Source organism: Haplochromis burtoni, unplaced genomic scaffold (assembly GCF_018398535.1).
Source record: "Haplochromis burtoni strain Fernald_Lab_line unplaced genomic scaffold, NCSU_Asbu1 Contig_307, whole genome shotgun sequence".
Classification (NCBI taxonomy): Eukaryota; Metazoa; Chordata; class Actinopteri; order Cichliformes; family Cichlidae; genus Haplochromis; species Haplochromis burtoni.
In genome coordinates this window covers 531,160-543,818 of record NW_024582668.1, presented here as the reverse complement: position 1 = coordinate 543,818, position 12,659 = coordinate 531,160, and the positions used below count along the sequence as shown (strand labels likewise).

The window sequence follows — 12,659 nt, the reverse complement described above, 5'->3', positions numbered from 1 at the left end:
CCCCCCCCCACTCATGCCAGTGAGCTGTGAGCTTGCTGCTGTTTAACTTTTACTGGTGCTTGACAATGTTGGCAGCGGTTCAAAGTTTGACTGTAACACTTACACAAGCCGGGAGCAAAAGAGCGAGGAAATGAATCAGAGCACGAATCACCTTGCTGAAGCCATTCTGGGGCAATCACTGGTTCCGAGTTGCGGGGGTCTATATTCTGGGTACTTTCCTCTAAGCAGTTCTGGGTGGCAGGATGTTCCAGTGGATGGAGCTTGTTTGCAGTGTTAAGTTGCATTTGGCACTCACATAAAACTTCTTCTGTTTGTCTGTCTAGGCACGAAACACTGCACTGCTAACCTTTTTTATTCAGCCCCCTTTTCTTCTCTTCGGACTCCTGTTGTGGAAAGGGGAGTTTCTTGGCTCCGACAAACTGTCTAGAATGTGCCCTTTTGGTTACGGGGCTTTGTGTTTGAAGAGGGTTTACGTCGCATTACCTGGTTTTCTCATATCGATTTACAGCTGAAGGAATAGCAGTAAGGAAATACTAGTCATTATGAAAAAGTCGGTTTATTAAGCACTTTGCTGGGAAGCTTCTGGAGCTTCTTATGCAATGATCATCCTGTAAGTAACAGCCTGCAGGACAACTGTCAGGTGCAGCCCCGCCGTGAAATCTTTATTTTGTTTTCGGGCCCTGATAATTAGCTTGAATGCCTTCATCCAGAAGAGAGTGAGCTGTGAGGCTTGTTCCAGTGAAGGGTTTTAATTAAGAGAGTCAAGTCAGATCCCATCCATTCTTATGCAGCCAGTACCCCCGGAGACTGTGGGATGTTAGCACAGCGGGACAAGACTGTACCTGCCGCAGCAACTCATTGTACCCTCCTCTGCTCTCTCCTCATTCTTGACATTTTCGATAGCTAGGATAGACTCAGGAATGCCTGGCAGAGTGCTGGGTGGGGAGGTGCATTGTCTGAGGCGGAAGAAAAAAGGCTTTGTGTGTGCTCCTTGCCACCAGAGTTTTTTTTTTCTTTTTTCTTTTTGGACACAGTCATAAAAGAAATAGGATGAGTGATGTAGAATGAAGGCAAAACAGAGGATTATTATTTTTCTTCCTTGTTGTTGTTGCGCATGTGAGGACGTGGTTTGTGAGGGATGTTTTGTTTGCCGTGGCTTATTTGTTGGATCGGGGCCCCGCGAGAAGATAGATACCCTCAGGCTTTATGTTTCACCGTTTTTCTTCGCACTGGGTGGTGCCACTTTAGTGCCGCTTAGTCCATGCGTGCGCTCACTTGGCTGCAGGCTCTAATACAAGATTTAGCAAACATTTGCAATGTCAGTTATGTCTTAAAACGCTGTCCACCACATTTAAGATGAATAAGCAAGGCCTTCTCGGTGTTCTTTTGTGCCCCACTTTTGTATGTTGAGGTCTTATCGCCACCTACCGAAGCCCTTGCAGGCATTTCTGTTACTTAAAGGAAGAAACTGAAAATCCAGCTCTTTAATACAAATGCAGCTCCTCTCCCACATAGTTGCACCCTGTCAGGGCAGATAAGCAGAAGGCCCTGAGGACACGCAGAATGTCTTCCTCTGTTCAACCCTCTAGCTACCAGTTAAATGTTAGCCCTGTCATTTGTGCTGTGCAGAGAGTTGACAGATAATGTGTCAAGCGGGATCCAGCAGTCATTTGCTGTGTCTTTGGAAACAAATTGAGTTGTGGATTGCAAGAGTGGATAAAGAAGGCAATTTTAGGGCTCAACTGAACTCTTTCTCTAGATATTGTGAAGAGTTTAGAAGATAAAAATAAATAAATGCCTGTGCTGTATTTGCCCCCCCTCCCCACACACATAATGACGTAACAAAAACAGAAGGCAAACTGAAGACAAAAGTGTTTGGTGGGGGGGGGGTGTTGGAAGAGAGGAAGCTGCTTGATGGAGAAGTGTTGAGTTTGCAGGGAGATTGTATCTGTCTTGCTCTGTTTATCAGCTGCTTTTGTTTCAGCTCTTGATGACTTGATGCCAAAGTCTTTCCCTTAAGGCCCTGACAAAGACAAAGAGCTGTTTCTTCCTTCTGTCTTGATCTTTTCCTCTCTCTCCTTCCCCCTCCCGTCTTCTTTATTTTGTTTCTCTCTTTTTAGGGGAGGGGGAACGAGCCAGTCAGAACTCAGCGCATAGTCATGCAACAGCTGCATCAAAGATCATTTCTTTGCCCCTTTGTGTTGCATCTATTTCAATCCATAATGCTGACTGCAGCTAATGTGCATGCTGTCCTTCTGGGGTGATAATGAGCAGCATTTTACCACTCGACTTCCTACTGATGCTTTATGATCTGTGTGTACAGCAATCCAGAGGCTTGCAGGTTAGCCGGGCTTGTTGAGAACATGATGGGGGTTCTGGTGTGCCAGCAGGTGGTTTTGCTTAATGATGGTCGAGCAGACAGTCTTGCGGGGTGGGTGGGATGTGGGATGACTGTTTAAGCCCCCCCCCCTCTTCTCCTCGAGGGGCTGCTTGGAGTGAATAAAGCTGGGTCTTGCGAAAAGCTTTTTTTCCCTCCACTGTTTGTGCAAGGAGGAGGCTTGGAATGGACTGGAATTCCTAACCTGGCTGCCCTCTCCCTCCTCCTTCTTTATTGATATGTGAGGAGATAATGATGAAATGGGGAGGAGTGAACATTTCAGTTTTTACCTGCAGCTCTTCATAACGCACATGCCAATCATATGGATCCCCAGAAGAGTTAAAGACTTTCCAAAAAAGGACCAGTCATTTCGCTCAATCAGTTAATCAGTTACTAAAGGCCGTGGAAAATACTCATGCTTCAGCAGCTCAGGTTTTCAGGAATTTTAAGGCATTTTATGTGAGGTTCAAGTCCTAATTATGTTAAATTTTGACACCACGTGTTGTGTACACAGGATCCTCTTGCATTAAATGACTTCTGTGTGTTTTCCCTGAAGGTTCATTTCACTTCAGGTGCAATAATCGCCTCTAAGCTTAGTGGAGTCTGCCTTTAGTTCTGGTAGAAAGGCCAGTCTCTGCTATTAAACACTCTGGGAAAACTTGCACCAAGTTTGCTGCCTTATAATTAAAATATTAGGCTCCGTTTCCACCTGTTCCTGTGCAAGGAACTGTACGGGTAGATTAAAACATCACAGTTGCACAGTGAAACATGACAACCTACCAGTTTCCCAGGTAGAAAAACATATGGCTTATGGGTAATTCCAAAGGGGGAGATGGAATTTATTTCGTTGTAAAGTGTGTGAGAACACTACACAGCCGCACCCAGATGACTGAACTAAAGCACCGGGGTCTTTACCCAGTCCATGTCTACACAAGCAGCCTTTTGTCTTCAGGGAGTCATGGGAAGTCAAAAAGAGTGACTTTGAGGATTGGATTTTTCTCAGGGGCCTTGAATGGATTAGGCTAAGAGTGAGACTTCATTCGTTTGCTGTAGAGTTTTTCCACAAAGGTGTACCCTTGATAAATCTGTGTACCCTGTGTGGCTTATGTCAAAGCATTTATGCAGTGAAGTGAACTGAATTGGGCAAATGGAAAAGGCTAGATGGATGGCTTTGATGAAATAAGCAACAAAGGCAAAGAGGGAGTGACAAGACCAGTGGACCTGTGTGCCATCTAGCTCAGAGTCTCCGGAGTTATTGCGCATTTTACATTTTAATTAAAAATGCAGGAGTGGAGTGCCTGCTTGGCATAGCGATAAAGGGGGCTGAAAATGAAAAAGCCATGAAAGACGGGAGCGAGCAAAGGAGGAACGGACCACTTAACCGCAGTCTGCTCATCTTGGCTTGTTTCCCGGCTCAAAGCAGGAGTGTATCACTCCGCTGCTGATTAGAATCACAGATGGCAGTATGTGATAGCGATAGTAAGCAAAAACACCTACATGTAGTGACATGCCTGTCACTACCTGTGAGACGTTGACACGCTCAAAGTGTACACACAGACATACTGTGTAACATCAGGGCTGTCCTGATATACTACGTTTTGTGTAAAAAAGCCGTCAGAGCCTGGCTTCATGCAACAACACGCGATTGCATCTTCTGCTTTGTAAAGTTCGTCATCTTTCTTTAATTGTGACAAAGCGAAAGACATTTTAAAGATCTCAGCACTCGATGTAGGACTTCATTCCAGTCACGACTCTCTTTGGCTAAATACAACATGATCAAATGATTTAGTAAGTCTTTTGATAGTAAAGATGACGGTTTTCACCATACAGCCATTGTTTTAAGGCTAATGGAACTGAAAAGGAGATGTAAAGTTAGCTCGTGTCAAAGTCCCAGTTAAGCTCTTCTTTAGTCCAGGACCAGGAAAGTGAAATTGACTCCGGAGGCTCTGAGCAGGGCCTTGGATGTACAGTGACCCGGAAACTTTTCTCTTCTGTCCTCAACATAAAGAGTTCAGAGCAGCAGTCTGCATGAGATCTGGGCTCCCTCCAAGGAACTGGATCCGTGACAAAATTCCTGCTACCAAGGCCACATTTCTGGAGCCGGGCAGCTGCTGTGGCAAGTGCTGCTACTTACTGTCATGCCAAAAACATCAGGTTTAGAGAAAAGAGTTTCGGTGAGACACGGGGAGGGAAGGGGGGATAGCAGGAGCCATAATGTGATTTGTATTTAGGTCAGGTCAGCTGTCACTCCAAAACTTCTTAGATCAAGAAAAACGGAGAAGAAAAAGTTTTTTTTAACCCTGTGAATTCTTTTTGTTTGAAGCTACAGAGGCTTTGTTTCCTAATGTCTCTTCCAGAGAAAAAGTTTGACATGGAGAGATCTCTGGGGTGAGAAATAAAGCCTTACTTCACTTGTGGCAGATGTACAGAATAAGTGGGGGATTTTTCATCTGACTTACACCACGGCTGGATTAAAGCAGGAAGAAACGAGTTCAGGGTTTAATTAGATTTGGGCCCCTCTTGATGTCTGATGCAGATGCACTGACCCAGTGCTTTTAATTACAACTATCATGCTCCTTGTTGTCTCGTGGTGCACACCTGCTATATACTGTCATCCATATATCTGCCAAGTGCAGCTAGTTTTGTGTTATCTTTGTGGGCTTCTCTGTAGTGCCAAAGCAGCTTCCTGTCTTTGGCGAAACCTCCCTCAACTTTTTGAGGAAGGTTTTTGTGTCTAATCCTATGCATCTCTGAACTGAACACCGACTTCCTTAGGATGATACACTTACAGGAAGCAGGGTAGACTTGACAACATGGGGCCCACTGTTCACAAAACAAATCTTAGGATTTACACAAGCTTTTCCCAGTGTTGTCTTGCTCCTCAGACAACAGTTTAGTCTGCTTTACTTCCTTTCTTCCCCTTCATCCATCTCTCTGTGGAAGGATAGTCAGGGTGAACCCAGGATGAACACCTCTCCTTCCCTTGTGACTTGACCTTCACAGTTTCCTTCTGCGTTTGCCATCATGTTTATTTTGCTTCCGACTTTCAGTTCGCATCTTCAATCATGTTCTCACTTCCGGATGACGACCTGTACGTGTGTCTGTCTGTCACTGTGTGTGTGTGTGTGTGCCTTTGTCATACCTTTGTGGCTGGTTTATACATTTGAGCTTGCTGACCAACCACAATTTGGATTTTATGCCTCTGCTCTTACCTTTAACACATGTTAAAGTATTTTGTTGCCTGATCTCACTCTTCTGTACTCCCACAGTCATCATCTTCCTCCTCCCAGTGTTGCCATATTACTGCACTTCCACCTGTAATTAGACTGGAATCCCATGCCCCGTAAAGCTGTCAGTCCTAACAACCTGGTGCCTCTGACCTAATTCTGTATGCTTCTCTCAGCATGTCTCTCTGCCAGTTTACTCACAAAAAGTCAGTTAAATTATAACCCTGGACAATCAGAAATTGTTTACAGGCGTAGAAAAGTACCATTGCATACGTGTGATAAAAGTTTGCTGTGAGGCCTTCTCTCACATCTGTGAAATTGCCTAAAGCTATGACATTGGAGGCACTAATGGCTGGAACTCAATGCTGTAAGCTGGAAAGAGAAAAACAGGTCTAGAGTCCGAAAGAAGTGAGCTCCCCTTTTGTGCATGCACTGGAGTAACCCACTTCTTACTGTTGATGGATGAGTTTCACCGTGTGTAATTTTAGCACCATGTTTTGACAAAAAATATCAAATAAATGATAAAACACATGAACAGAGTGTTGCTGCATGTATTGATGAAGAAACTTGATACTGGCTGTAGGTAACAATGTCATGATGGATGAGAGATTAGACTTTTCAAGTCAGTGCCATCAAAGATGCTCAAGTTTCGTTTACTTTTACTGAGTTATGGAATTTATGATATGTATTATCTTGACAAACCACTTGAGATTACTCCCCTGAGGAGTAAAACCTCTTGGGACACCCACACCTCCTCTTTCTTTTTTGCTTTGCCCTTCAGGCTTACAGATTTGTCTGGCTGGAAGGAGGCACCGGTCTGCCCCTGTTGTTTCAGCCAACAATGACAAGGACGTGATGGTTTTCAGAGGGAGATATCTGGCAGAGGATGTCTCACTAGCTTAAGCTTGTATCTGTATACACACATTCACATAAACACAGACACAGACTTTACTGTCTCCAAATCCGAATGAAACATAAACATAATCCAGCGCGTTTGTGACCCAGCCTGTGCACTGTGATTATTTTCAAAATTTTTTCGAAGAAATGCACGACCGACTATGTCGTGACGTAGTGAGTACACACAGATAAGACGTGAGTTTTAGGGTTGTTAAAGTTATATGTCTGCATATAAAGGATACACATATAGAAAAAAAGATTTTCAACACTGAAAAGAAAACAACACCAAAATTGACCATATAACTAAGAACATAGTACTTTAAAACTTTTGCAATCCAGTAGTAAAACGTGTCTCTCATATAAATGAAACACTGAATTTCAGTGGGATTGCCTGCAAAACTAAAAGTTCTGTAAAATAAAAAATAAATAAATACAGTTCATTTTATTTTTTATATTGTTTTATTATATTTCCAGTCTGATCTTATTTCTGTTTTGATTTTCTTTTACATATTTCCAGTATTGCCGGCCCCATCGGTGCACTTTGGTCAGTCGTGTTTTTGAGTGTGTTTTCAGTTGTTAGTGGAAAATCAATCACAATAGCTTGTGAGCCTAAAAATGTAAAAGTATACAACACAATTAGGAGGTTGGACACGTGAGGAGAATCTTCCCCTGAATAGAAGCAAATATTTAAATGCAAATAAGCAATTTGAAACCTGATTGCAATTGAATGAAATTCTGATTTAATGCAGTTCTTTACTACAGCAGTGTGTGTTAAAGGTGTTGCGTATGCAACAGTTCTGCACAACATGTCTACAAGAGAGAAAATGTGACTGGTAATCTAGAACAGAAAGGAAGAAGTGAAGTCCAAGATTAAAGAGCACGAGTGATGGGGAGAGACAGCCGATGGAGAAGGGCAAACAGAACAAGAATGGGAATGAAGGGAAGGGATAAAAAGAACAAATAGTACAGGGAATGCAGAAGAGAAGAAGAAAGAAACGCAAAGTCAGCTCAAAGTTAGAGCTCTTGAACTGTGAAGAAAAGGATGAAGACAGACATTATTGATTAGGTTTCTCAAAGATTTAGCACATACAGCAGAATTTATGGCATTTTAGTCCAAATTTAGCCATTAGGACTATTGGCTGCTGAACACAGCCTTTAACAGATAGCTTCCCTCTGAAATCCCTTAAAACCCATCTTAAAAAATAATAGTTAAGATGCTTACAATATCATCCGCATCGTCTCTTCCACTTCTACTGCTGCCACTTTGTTAGCTGTTCTTGAACCCACACAAAAAAAGGAGAAGCCTTGAAGTCATTGCCCAGAGGCAGCTTTTGGCGTTTTCCAGCAGAAGCATAGTGCCTGAGAGAGGCTTGGCCTGAGGTAACAAGTTCTATCACAGACTGCAAGTTGTTGCCAGAAGTATGCCCGGATCAGCCTCTCCAAATCTCTCCTTGTTGTCACTCTGAAGCCCCTTGTGCTGCATAACCCAGCCATTTTTAACATCCCTTGATCCTCTCGTGACCATGAGAGCTAGAGAACATACAAAAAAAGTTTGTAAAGCCATCTTTCTCAGTGATGATTTTCCTCCTCTGTGAGTGGGTAGAGGCATGCTCTGGAAGAGCACTTGAAACAGACATGTTCGAGAGGGCTCTTAGAGAAATATATTAGCATTGAGATGGATGGAGGCGTTGAGTGCGGCGAGTTTGGGTTTGCGGTGTTCTAGTCTTCAGCAGGCTACGTGGCCAGCAAATTCAAGCAACATGTAACCGAACAGCTTTCTAAAGTATAGTTGTTGTAGTTGGGATATTTACTCCCCTGCACTCACAGAGTCGTTGCTGCAGGATTCAGTTAGCTCCTGCTATAGTATAAAGATAAAAAAAAAGTGGAGCATCTGGTTATAGTAAGGTAAATACATTTGTATAGCACCTTTCAACAACAAGACAAGTGTGCTACATGAGACATAAAAGGCAGTGATTGTTGAGGGATACAGAGGAACATATAATAAAATAAGGAGAAATTGAAAATACTTTTTTGTCATCAGTGCAGCATTGCTCATCAGGAACAGGACAAGTTTGAGCCTGTGAGCTCAGTGTATTCAGCAAATGAGAAGATATAACACGCCATGTCTTTTATTGGCTGCCTTAAATCTTATGCTTTATCTTCAGTCAATATTAAATTAAGTCCTTTAATTGCTGTTTAACTGCGAGGTGCTTTATGTGCAGGTTCGGGTAATTTTGCCAACACAGTATTCTCCTTCCTCATCTGCACATCAGCGACCTTGATCTAGCACTTGATACAAAGTTCCCACTGGAATTTCCCCGAGGTCCTTTTTAACTGGTTAACTTCCAGGGTCTTGTTTCGGCTCAGAACAGGCTCAGAGCGTTGTAGCCTCCACACATCCTGTTCCATTTAAACAAGGGAAGAGTTAAAGGCATCAGGTCATCCTCCAGTTAACCTTTACCTGAAGCCAAAAGGGACTTTGAATTGGTTATGGGATGAGAGGTTAAAACAGGGTCAGGCGTCTTCACAGCGCCAACGTGACACATTCCCAGGACGAGCATACGGTTGAACTATGCATTGCTTGAACTAAGTGACTGCTGCACAGTTTTTTGAATGTGTCTTCACCTTACTTTATTTATGATGATGTGACATTGAAACTCTTACTTTTAAAGGAAATCTGATCACTTGGCTTCCTGAGTGAACTAGACCCAGCTGGCTGTACAGAATGTATATTGCTCTTGCTCTAAAGACCATCCACCCCCTTCCTCTTCTTTTCAGTGCATTATTTGTTCTAAAGCAGTGCATTTGTTGCACACCACTGAAGCCGATCTCTCCCTTTGTCCCCGTATGTGTTTCTGCACGTCTGTCTGTATGTGAGTCACTCTGCTGTTCCCTATCTATGTACCTCTCTCTCTCCCTCTCTGTGTCTCTTGGTCTGGCTCTCTCTTCTTCGGTTGGGTCTGTGCAGATTGAATTTGCTGGTTAGGATGCTTCTGGAATCTTGATCAGCTCTAATTTACATCTAGACAATGGTACGAGTTGAGAGGCAATTTCTCTCCTCCTCTTCTTCCTCTGTGTTCCCCTCCTTGAACCTCCTATTCCTCCTTTTTGTCCTCCCTTTCACTTCTGTGGCTTTGCCAGCGGCCCCCATCCCTCCTCCTTCATTGTGTTTTTCGGAAGATGGGAACTAAAGGACAGAGAGGGAGTCACCTCAGCAGTAGACTAAACTGAATGCTTCTGGAGTTCATCACCGCTCTCCTGATAATGAACTCTACACACTTGTCAGAGCACATACGTGCACAAACACACACACACAAACCCCTTCTGTTAGCTTTAAGCAAGCTTTGAACAGCACAGTCAGCCTTATGTTGTACTGTGTGCCCTTAATATCTGAATGATATTATGCATACATGACATGACACCGCACAGTACTGTCAATTAGCGTACGCTTCATTTGGCACCAGCTCTGGTGTCATTGTCAATGATTGCAATTCAAATACTGATCCCCTTTGACAGAATTCACCATCACAAATAACAGGCCACGCTGTGCAGAAGCATAAAGCATCTCCAATTTTGACTAAGTGCTCTAAACTAAAACTGACTTGGCATAATAATTGCTTTTTAGACTAATTTTGTGTAAGCAGACAGCTAGGTGGAGAAGCCTGTCAGGTTGCACTTGGAGGGAAAACTAATCTATACTTCATGTCAGTTTAGTTTATATCTTTAAATATGATTTTGTTCAAACAAAAGTCATGGATACTCTTTTTAGTATAAGGTGTAAGGGTTGAGATTTGAAATGTAGTTGTTATCTAAAAGTTGCTGAACTTGTAGCTGTCATTTTAAAGGCCACGCACCCTATTACTCTCTTTTCTAGCTTCCTTTTTTATTCTCGGACTCTACTAGAGTTGCTTTGCATTTTCAGTCTGTGTTTATATCATACTGGACTGTAGTGCAGCCCCCTTTAGGTCCAATTTATTCCAAAACAAACACGTTAAGCTCCTCTCCCGAGTCAGAGCCAGGAGTTTAAAACAAAGCATTTAGAAAGTGTTTTAGCTCACAGAAATTACTTGCACGTATGCTGACCTCAGGATTTGGAGAAAAAAAATGTCCATGTTTAATATAAGCAACCACCCTATTAACAGTACATATGATTAAAAAAAACAAGAAGCAGTTCACAAAGCAGTATATTTTACAGTCATAACAGCCACTCTAGCATTTTTTGATTTGTTTACTATCTCACCAGGACATGGCTACGGGCTAAATATGAGCTTTGTCTCCTGTGTACAGAGAATGGTTTTGAATGTGTTAGTTTGACATAAGAGATGGAAGTCGCTTTAGTCTGTGCTCAGAGAGGAGCCATAGCCTAGAATCGCTCAATCTGTTTCAATGGAGCGATAGAGCTGCTGCTGAACAATTGTGTGCAGTATGTTGGGCCAAGTCACAATCTTTCAGCTGGCAATTATCAGTCCTACAACCACCTGTTCACAACGTATTTGCAAATATACACACATGCATACTAATTTACTGCAAAAAGAGTAAGAGTATTTGACATAGATTACTTTTTTTGCACAGGTGATTTGACACAAAGGACGCCTTGCAGCTTCTAAACGCCTGAGGTGTACATGGTGTCATCTAGTTTATCTACCATGAGCTTTTTGATAGTTTGTTACCCTGGGATTGATTGTTTGATTCCCCATCTCTGAGGCACTGGGTTCGGTGGTCATGTTGATCTCTGTCACTATCTCTATATAACTCTTCATTCTCGCTTACGACAGCTTAACAGAGTTGCGCTGTTTGTAAGTTAATTATTTCATGGTGTGAATACTCAAGAATGCAGACTACTGATTTTAGCAAAGTCCCTAATGTTATGATCATCGACACTATAACATGATTGAGGGGCGTTTCTCTTCTTTACTTTTTAAGTTTTCATATCTCGGCTGTTGTAAACGTAGATACCAACCGATTTGCGAATAGCTAATGTCGCCCCACCGATGAATCAGTTGTGCTCTGTGTAGCAATCAAAAAGACAGAAATAAGACATAAATTAACCACCGATCCACCCAAACATACCCAAACAAACAAGAAGCACCTGTGCAGTGGCCGATCATTGATAGCTGATAAGTTCATCTCCTCACTCGACCTGTGAAGTTAGCTGTCGAGAGTCTAAAGCAATTTCCAAACAGTTCTGTCTCTACTTGTTAAATACAAATTAAAGTAACAAATGACTTCTGCTGTCACATAATATATAGAACAAAGAAAGCCGATTTTTTTTCAGTGAGTAATAAGAAAGGAGTGATTGATTACATTTTTCAGGACTCCACTGAATGATCGAATGATTAACTATAGGTGTTATGCACAGCTTTTGGGCCTGTTGAAACTGATACAACACTCAGGAGTCACTTAGCAAATTGCAGCTGAATTCCAAAATAAATGTCTTATGAAGGACTGTCCAGTATATTACCATTCAAACCACTAAGAAAACAGATTTGGTTTGGTATTTGCTTTATTTGGCTTCAGAATGAGACTTTTCAGCTGCTCATTTTGAAATATTTGGTCCCCAGGATAGAAAGTGATCCATTAAAATTATTGCATCCACCTTACTAATGAACACCAACAGTTGTTCTACATACTTTCCCTGGTGTAGTTTTGCCTTGGGAGACTCGGGTTCATACTGATTGCACCTGAATTAACAAATGAAGCAATGTCAATGATCATTCTACTTAATTCAGCACAGTATTAGTTGTTTTGAAAGCAGGATATATTCCAAATCCTTGCTGCCTTCACCTGATCTTCTCACTGTGACATTTATAAAACTGATGCATACCCAATCTTATCCGGTTGAAAGCAGTTGAAAATCACAACAAATAGGAAGGGTGGACATGAAAACATTGGGGGGCCTGTCTGTCTGCCAAGATATGTTCCTCCAAAGGTTTAAAGTTGGTGGATTACCTGCAGTCAGTCATGGCTGCAGTGTTTTGGATTCGCTCGCTTTAGCCCTGCCATCATTCCTTTGAAGAAGCCGAAATGAGATCCCCCTCCATGCAAATCACTTGGCTGGTTTGAGATGAAGCGCCGACAGTCCTGATAAAGGGCGACGCTCCATCACCTCCACTCTCAGAAAACCGATAGCGTATGAAGTTTATTAAAAAAGTCCCTTT

The 12,659-nt window shown here is 42.4% G+C and overlaps 1 protein-coding gene across 6 annotated transcripts in view; it reads left to right on the top strand.

Moving 5' to 3' along the window:
* The window catches only part of agrn (agrin), a 261,810-nt gene that overhangs the window by 2,862 nt on the left and 246,289 nt on the right, over positions 1 to 12,659 (top strand). The gene's annotated exons all lie outside the window — the stretch shown is intronic.